Raw genomic sequence first — 8518 nt, 5'->3', positions numbered from 1 at the left:
TATATATATACCACATCTTCTTTATCCATTCATCTGTCGATGGACATCTTGGCTCTTTCCACAGTTTGGCTATTGTGGACATTGCTGCTATAAACATTAGGGTGCACGTACCCCTTCGGATCCCTACTTTTGTATCTTTGGGGTAAATACCCAGTAGTGCAATTGCTGGATCATATGGTAGCTCTATTTTCAACTTTTTGAGGAACCTCCATACTGTTTTCCAGAGTGGCTGCACCAGCTTGCATTCCCACCAGCAGTGTAGGAGGGTTCCCCTTTCTCCGCATCCCCGCCAACATCTGTCGTTTCCTGATTTGTTAATTTTAACCATTCTGACTGGTGTGAGGTGGGATCTCATTGCGGTTTTGATTTGGATTTCCCTGATGCCGAGTGATATTGTGCACTTTTCCATTGGTCTGTTGGCCATTTGGATGTCTTCTTTGGAAAAATGTCTGTTCATGTCTTCTGCCCATTTCTTGATTGGATTCTTTGTTCTTTGGGTGTTGAGTTTGATGAGTTCTTTATAGATTTTGGATACTAGCCCTTTATCTGATATGTCATTTGCAAATATCTTCTCCCATTCTGTCGGTTGTCTTTTGGTTTTGTTGACTGTTTCCTTTGCTTTGCAAAAGCTTTTTATCTTGATGAAGTCCCAAGAGTTCATTTTTGCCCTTGCTTCCCTGGCCTTTGGCGATGTTTCTAGGAAGAAGTTGCTTCGGCTGAGGTCAAAGAGGTTGCTGCCTGTGTTCTCCTTTAGGATTTGGATGGACTCCTGTCTCACATTGAGGCCTTTCAACCATTTGGAGTCTATTTTTGTGTGTGGTGTAAGGAAATGGTCCAGTTTCATTCTTCTGCATGTGGCTGTCCAATTTTCCCAACACCATTTGTTGAAGAGACTGTCTTTGTTCCATTGGACATTCTTTCCTGCTTTGTCAAAGATGAGTTGACCATAGAGTTGAGGGTCCATTTCTGGGCTCTCTATTCTGTTCCATTGATCTATGTGTCTGTTTTTGTGCCAGTACCATGCTGTCTTGATGATGACAGCTTTGTAATAGAGCTGGAAGTCCGGAATTGTGATGCCTCCAGCTTTGCTTTTATTTTTCAACATTCCACTGGCTATGCGGGGTCTTTTCTGGTTCCATACAAATTTTAGGATTATTTGATCCATTTCTTTGAGAAAAGTGGATGGTATTTTGATGGGGTTTGCATTGAATATGTAGATTGCTCTAGGTAGCATTGACATCTTCACAATATTTGTTCTTCCAATCCATGAGCATGGAACGTTTTTCCATTTCTTTGTGTCTTCCTCAATTTCTTTCATGAGTATTTTATAGTTTTCTGAGTACAGATCATTTTTCTCTTTGGTGAGATTTATTCCTATGTATCTTATGGTTTTGGGTGCAATTGTAAATGGGATCGACTCCTTAATTTCTCTTTCTTCTGTCTTGTTGTTGGTGTATAGGAATGCCACTGACTTCTGTGCATTGATTTTATATCCTGCCACTTGACTGAATTCCTGTATGAGTTCTAGCAGTTCTGGGGTGGAGTCTTTTGGGTTTTCCACATAAAGTATCATTTCATCTGCAAAGAGTGAGAGTTTGACTTCTTCTTTGCCAATTTGGATGCCTTTGATTTCTTTTTGTTGTCTGATTGCTGTGGCTAGGACTTCCAATACTATGTTGAATAGCAGTGGTGATAGTGGACATCCCTGCCGCGTTCCTGACCTTAGGGGGAAAGCTCTCAGTTTTTCCCCATTGAGAATGATATTCGCTGTAGGTTTTTCATAGATGGCTTTTATGATATTGAGGTATGTACCCTCTATGCCTATACTCTGAAGAGTTTTGATCAAGAAAGGATGCTGTACTTTGTCAAATGCTTTTTCTGCATCTATTGAGAGGATCATATGATTCTTGTTCTTTCTTTTGTTAATGTATTGTATCACATTGATTGATTTGCGGATGTTGAACCAACCTTGCAGCCCAGGGATAAATCCCACGTGGTCGTGGTGAATAATCTTTTTAATGGACTGTTGGATCCTATTGGCTAGTATTTTGGTGAGAATTTTTGCATCCATGTTCATCAGGGATATTGGTCTGTAATTCTCCTTTTTGATGGGGTCTTTGTCTGGTTTTGGGATCAAGGTAATGCGGCCTAATAAAATGAGTTTGGACGTTTTCCTTCCATTACTCTGTTTTGGAACAGTTTCAGAAGAATAGGTATTAATTCTTCTTGAAATGTTTGGTAGAATTCCCCTGGGAAGCCATCTGGCCATGGGCTTTTGTTTTTTGGGAGATTTTTGATGACTGCTTCAATTTCCTTAGTGGTTATAGGTCTGTTCAGGTTTTCCATTTCATCCTGGTTCAGTTTTGGTAGTTGATACATCTCTAGGAATGCCTCCATTTCGTAGGACAGAAGACGGGTTCAATCTAGTCTAGACGCGAGATTCTCTTTTTCCCTCATGATAAGGAAAGCTAGCAGAAAGTTTATTTAAACCACTTCTTGAATCTCCTCTGGGACTTCCTTTACAACTTTTTTTGATGATATACTGGAGAAACTGAAAAACAAGTCCAAGCTGATACATATATACATAGCTTTTAATAATATAAATACAACAGCCAATGTTAATCCACTCTGTACTGCTTTAAGTGAATATACACTGTAAAAACATTTGTTAGTTGAGGTGGCCTTTTTCTTTTTTTCTCTGAACAGGAATGTAAATGTCTATTTCACTAGAAATGACAAGTTTCTTTGTTTGTTTTGTTTTGTTTTTATCCAATGAAAAGTGAAATATAAGACAAGCTGATGACAAAGTATTTGTCTTCTAGATCAGGCATTTTTATTTTCAAATAAACAACCCTCCCCAGCTAAGTCTTAGCCTGTTACAGGAAGGCTTGGAGTCAATATGTGACACTCTAGTCCCAGGGAGAGGATTTTAGAGGACCTAGTCCAATCTTTGTTTTGTTCTTACAGAAAAAGAAACTGAAGCCCAGAAAGATAAAGTGGCTTGGCCAAAATCACATGGTTAGTGACAGAAACAGGATTAAAACACCAGTGCTGTGGGTCTCAGAATGAATCAGTAAATTAAGGACAGGCACCAGGATGACACAAAGGACAAATCTTGTCCTGCAGCAAGGCTGGGGAGGGCCTGAGACCACAGTAGGAACCATAACTGGTCTACACTTCCTCGGAGTTATATAGGCCCATCCAAAAAAAAAAAGAAAAAAAATGACACTGGAACAACTGGACATCCTGATGTAAATAAAGAAATTAATTAAATAAATCTAGAAAAACACTTTATAGCCTTCACCAAAATTAACTCAAAATGCACTGTAGATCTAAATGTAAAATGTAAAACTACCAAGTGTGTAGATGATAACATCGGAGAAACCTAGATGATGTTGAGTGTGAAAATGAACATTAGATACAATACGAACACATAAATTATTTTTTAAAGATTTTTTTTAGAGAAATCTCTACACCAAACATGGGGCTCAAACTTACAACCCTGAGATCAAGTATCATGCGCTTCACCAATGACAGCCATAGGTCCCGAGGCCTAAATTCTTACTGTTATTCTAACAAATAGCTTAAGTATTTTATTTGTTTGCAACTAAGCTTGTTAACAGTATATAATAAAAACGTACAAAGAATAATGTTGCACTTTTTGGTTAAATTTAAGTCAAAGACATTCATTAATAAGGAATCTTTGAATAAGAATATTCCAGAATTTCTCTAAGCCATGTGATAAGAGCACTGTCTCTGAATATTACCTTACTTTGGAAGGTACAGGCATACACTTGAATTCAACTCAGAATTTTTCAAAATAAGCCCTAATTAATAAAACTGTTCTCTATTCAAACTAGGACAATTTTAATAGAACTTTCCTTTCCAGAAACAATAATAAAGGAAACAAGGTATTTTGTAAGATGGGGTCCTGAACAAGTCACAGTCAAAAATAAATGTATACTTAACTTCCACCTCCTCAAAACAGAGGCTACTTTCTGTTGCACAGCCTTGGAAACAAGGTGAAGAACAGTCCGTAAGCAACTTTGGGCAGGGGGTTGCCTAAAAAAGCTCAAGCACTTGAACATGCTCACTTCTTAGAAGAATTTGGGGGAGCCTGACCAAAGGGTCCAAATTCTGTTTTTAATAACTGATACAAAGGCAGAGGGGCTCCTCCTAAGTAGCAGTGCCACCAGGGGCTGGCCCAGCCCCACACTCACCTGTGTCATGCTCCCAAGCAAACCCTGATGCTCCTGCTGCAGGGAGACCTTTTCTTTTTATCGGTTCTGTGTCCAGGAGCTCTCTGTGTGAATGAGGTGAGCACAGACTCCACATGGGTATTTGAAGGCTTGGAATCAAAGTATTTTTCCACACGGCTAGGCAGAGTCCATGTGTCAAACAGCCCGTCTCCAGTTTGTCCTAATTCCTCACCACGCATTTGTAGACCTAGGACCACAGACTTTTGCTACATCCTCATAATCACCCCTAATGTCCATCCTAATTTATGATTCATATTCTGTGCCTGGAAACAGTCCCTGTATTTAACAATAACACCTACAACATAAAACAATCCACCGTGACAACTTATATGGTCACAAAACATTAATGATCTTCTGTAGACCAAGCAAATGTTTTTAACCTTAATTGTCGTGCATCAAATTCACAGCCAGAACCCCCAAGACCAAAAAAAATATTTGCACAATATAAATAATAACTTAAAATACACACACACACAAACATATACACACACAGTCACACACACTTCTTACAGAACCGTGCTTGGGGAAATCCCATTTGTTGAGTACCACTGAGGGCATATTTTGCTAAACTGCTGCTCCAGGTATTTTTGTTTGGAAAATCTATCACAGTAGGGCACAGCTTTTTATTCGATGAGCAGAAAAGAAAGATATGCTTGTGGCAACCAGAAAGTTTTAAGGTCTTTCAAGTTGTATAAAGTGGACCTGCAGAAATGTTTACGTGTTCTCAGGATGCAAAGTTGGAGCTGAAATGTGATAACAAACCAGTTGCAAAAAGTGTACAGCAGCCATCTCTTGAGGTCAAACCTGGTACCCAGATATGCAAGAAAGCTTCAGGACACATAGCTTGTTGTCCTTGTCCCATATCGTCACATAATCTGATCATGTGTGCATTTCACAAGAGGTTCATATTGTTCTGCTAGTTTGGTATTGAGGATTTGCTCATACTCCTCCCGAATTTTATCTTCATAGTCTTTTAAGAGATGCTCACATATTATTCTGACTTGTCGGAGGGTAAAAGAGGGCTGGTCCTTCTTCATCCAGGAGGAACCTGGAGAACTAGGGGCTCTGAGTGCTGAGGAATGATGCTGACTTTCCGAAGGACAAGCTTCACTCTGATTCAGAATAACTTCTAAATGTCTCCACCTCTAATAAGGATTATATTCTTGTTTTATGTTCTGAAAAATTTGTTCTAGTGTTGGAAGGCACGGCTCGTTGTGGGGTGCGGTGGGGTGCTGCAGAGTCAGTGGTGGGGTCTGCTCTGGAGAAGAGGTGGTGGCTCGGTGTCTGAGTGCCTGAGGCCAGAGAGGGGCCGGGCAGAGGGGTGCAGCACCACCACTTTGGGGAGCCAGGGCTCCACAGCCTGGCCTCAATCTCCCTGGGCTGTTTCAATTTTGCCCCTCACACCATGCCTCTGAGGGGTCAGGGACCAGGGGCAGATATGGAGGTAACTGCGGCCCCACCTCCGGCTCCTCAGCAGAGCTCACAAGCCAGGCTGGCTCCAATCCCGAGGCATAAATTATTTATAAAAAAATTGATAAGCTGCAATTTATTAAAATGAAAATCTTATGATCTCAAAAAACTCAAAAATAAACAGCAAGCTCCAGACTTAGAAAATCTTGAAAAAAAGGATCTCTTTCCAAAAGATACATGTGAAAAACAATTGTGTTCTAAATATACAAAGAACAGTTGAAATCAACAATGAAGACAATAACTTAATTAAGAAAACCGACTGAGTCCCATAATAAACCATTCACTAAATAAGATAGATTGCAGGGGAGGAGCAAGATGGTGGAGGAGTAGGAGATCTAAATTTTGTCTGGTCCTAGGAATTCAGCTAGATCGGGATCAAACCATTCTGAACACCTATGAACTCAACAGGAGATCAAAGAGAATAGCAGCAACTCACTGAACAGAAAAGTGGCCACTTTCTGGAAGGTAGGACATGTGGAGAAGTGAATCCAAGGTGATATTTGGGAAGATAGATGGCGGGGGAGGGGGCCTCCATCAGCTGCTACTGGCAAGGGATAGAGAAGTGGAGCACAAAATCAGAACTTTTAGAAGTCGGCTTTGCTGAGGGCCGTCGCTCCAGTGGCTAAGCGGGGGGTGGAACACTCACTGGGAAAGTGTGGTCTCAGGACCCTTGGGGTCACAGAAAGACCGGGGGTGCCTGGGTGCGGCAGAGCTCCCAGGTATCGGGGCAGGGAAGCCCGTTTCAGAGACGGAGCCAAGGAGTGGTCTCTCAGTTCCGGGTTGCCATAGACTGTGATCTGCGGCACAGTCGGGCCACTGCTCCTCCAGTAGGGACCCAACAAGGGGCAGAGACTCCCCTTCCGGGAGACTCCCCTTCCTCCCCCGGGAGGAGCGGCACAGGAGCGCACTGCAGGTATCTGCTGGGTTTGGAGACTCCACACGGGGTCTGTTCGAGAGACATAATCACTTGGTCACAGGCCAGGTTAGCACAAGTGTGGCCAGAGACCAGGGAGATCGGAGTGATTGACTGCTTTTCTCTGGGATCTCACTGAGGAGTGTGGCCCGGAGTTATCGGCTCCTCCACGGTGGAGATTGGGAGGTCACCATTTTCACTTTCGTCCTCCAAAGCTGTATGGAGAGCTTGCAGGGAACAAAAGCTCCCAAGAGCAAACCTAAGCAGATTACATAGCTCCACCTGCAGCAAGGGCTGGGTAATTACGCCTTCGGAAAAGACATTTGAGAACCACAGCAACAGGCCCCTCCCCCAAAAGATCAGCAAGAACAGCATGCCAAGACCAAGTTTACCTATCAATGAGAATGGCAGAACTCCAGCTCTAGGGGAATACAGCACATAGATTACATGGCTTTTTCCCCCCAGGATTCTTTAGTCTTTCAAAGTTAATTTTTTTATTTATTTTTTCTTTTTTTAATTTTTTTCCCTTTTTCAACCAACATATTCTCAAACCTTTTTTAAAAAAAATCTTTTTTACTTTTAATTTTTAGAGTCATATTCTATCCCTTCATAGTAGTTTAACATTATTTTTGGTATATATATAAGTTGTCCTCTCCTTAAAATTTTGGGATACCGTTGCTTCTAACAGACCAAAATACACCCTAAATCTCTAGTGTATGGCTTTGTTCTAGTCTCCGGCCTGATCATATTCTCTCCCTCTACTTTGTTTTCTCAAACCAACCTCTTATCAATTCCTTTTATAAAATCTTTTCTAATTTTCATCTTTACAGTCATATTCCATCTCTTCATCATATGTACCCTTATTTTTGTACATACATAAGTTTTTCTTTCCTTAAACTTTTGGGAGGCAGTTTCTTCTAACAGACCAAAATACACCCAAAATCTAGTGTGTGGCAATGATCTATGCACAAGCCTGATCATATTTGATCATATTCTGGTTTTTTTTTTAATTTTTTTTTCTATTCTCTTTCTTTCCCTTTGTGTCTCCCCGGTTTCAGGTCTCTTCTGATTTGTTTAGTGTATATTTCTCTGGGGTCATTATGCTGTTAGCATTTGTTCTCTCACTCATCTATTGTGCTTTGTGTAAAATGAAAAGATGGAAAAAGTCACCCCCCAAAAAAGAACAAGAAGCAGTACCGACTGCCAGGGACCTAATCAATATGGACATTAGTAAGATGTCGGATCTAGAGTTCAGAATGATAATTTTAAAGATACTAGCTGGGCTTGAAAAAAGCATGGGAGATATTACACAAACCCTTTCTGGAGAAATAAAGGAACTAAAATCTAACCAAGTTGAAATCAAAAAGGCTGTTAATGAGGTGTAATAAAAAATGGAGGCTCTAACAGCTAGGATGAATGAGGCAGAAGAGAGAATTAGTGATATAGAAAAATAAATGATGGAAAATAAAGCTGAGAAAAAGAGAGATAACTACTGGATCATGAGGGCAGAATTTGAGAGATAAGTGATACCATAAGATGAAACAACATTAGAATAATTGGGATCCCAGAAGAAGAAGAAAGAGAGAGAGGGGCAGAAGGTATATTGGAGCAAATTATAGCAGAGAACTTCCCTAATTTGGGGAAGGAAACAAGCATCAAAATCTAGGAGGCATGGAGAACCCCCATCAAAATCAATAAAAATAGGTAAACACCCTGTCATTTATACTAACCTTCTGAGTCTCAGAGACAAAGAGAAAATCCTGAAAGCAGCTCAGGAGAAGAGATCTGTAACCTACAATGTAGAAACATTAGATTGGCAACAGACCTATCCACAGAGACCTAGCAGGCCAGAAAGGACTGCAATGATATATTCAGA

The 8518-nt window shown here is 40.7% G+C and overlaps 1 pseudogene; it reads right to left on the bottom strand.

The window, feature by feature from the left end:
• Positions 1-5089: 5089 nt before the first annotated feature.
• Positions 5090-5666, bottom strand: LOC123325310 (annotated as a pseudogene).
• Between the last annotated feature and the right edge of the window lie 2852 nt (positions 5667-8518).

Source organism: Neomonachus schauinslandi, chromosome 7, assembly GCF_002201575.2.
Source record: "Neomonachus schauinslandi chromosome 7, ASM220157v2, whole genome shotgun sequence".
Lineage (NCBI taxonomy): Eukaryota > Metazoa > Chordata > Mammalia > Carnivora > Phocidae > Neomonachus > Neomonachus schauinslandi.
Note: the sequence above shows the minus strand (reverse complement) of the source record. Positions and strands in the feature narration are given on the sequence as shown.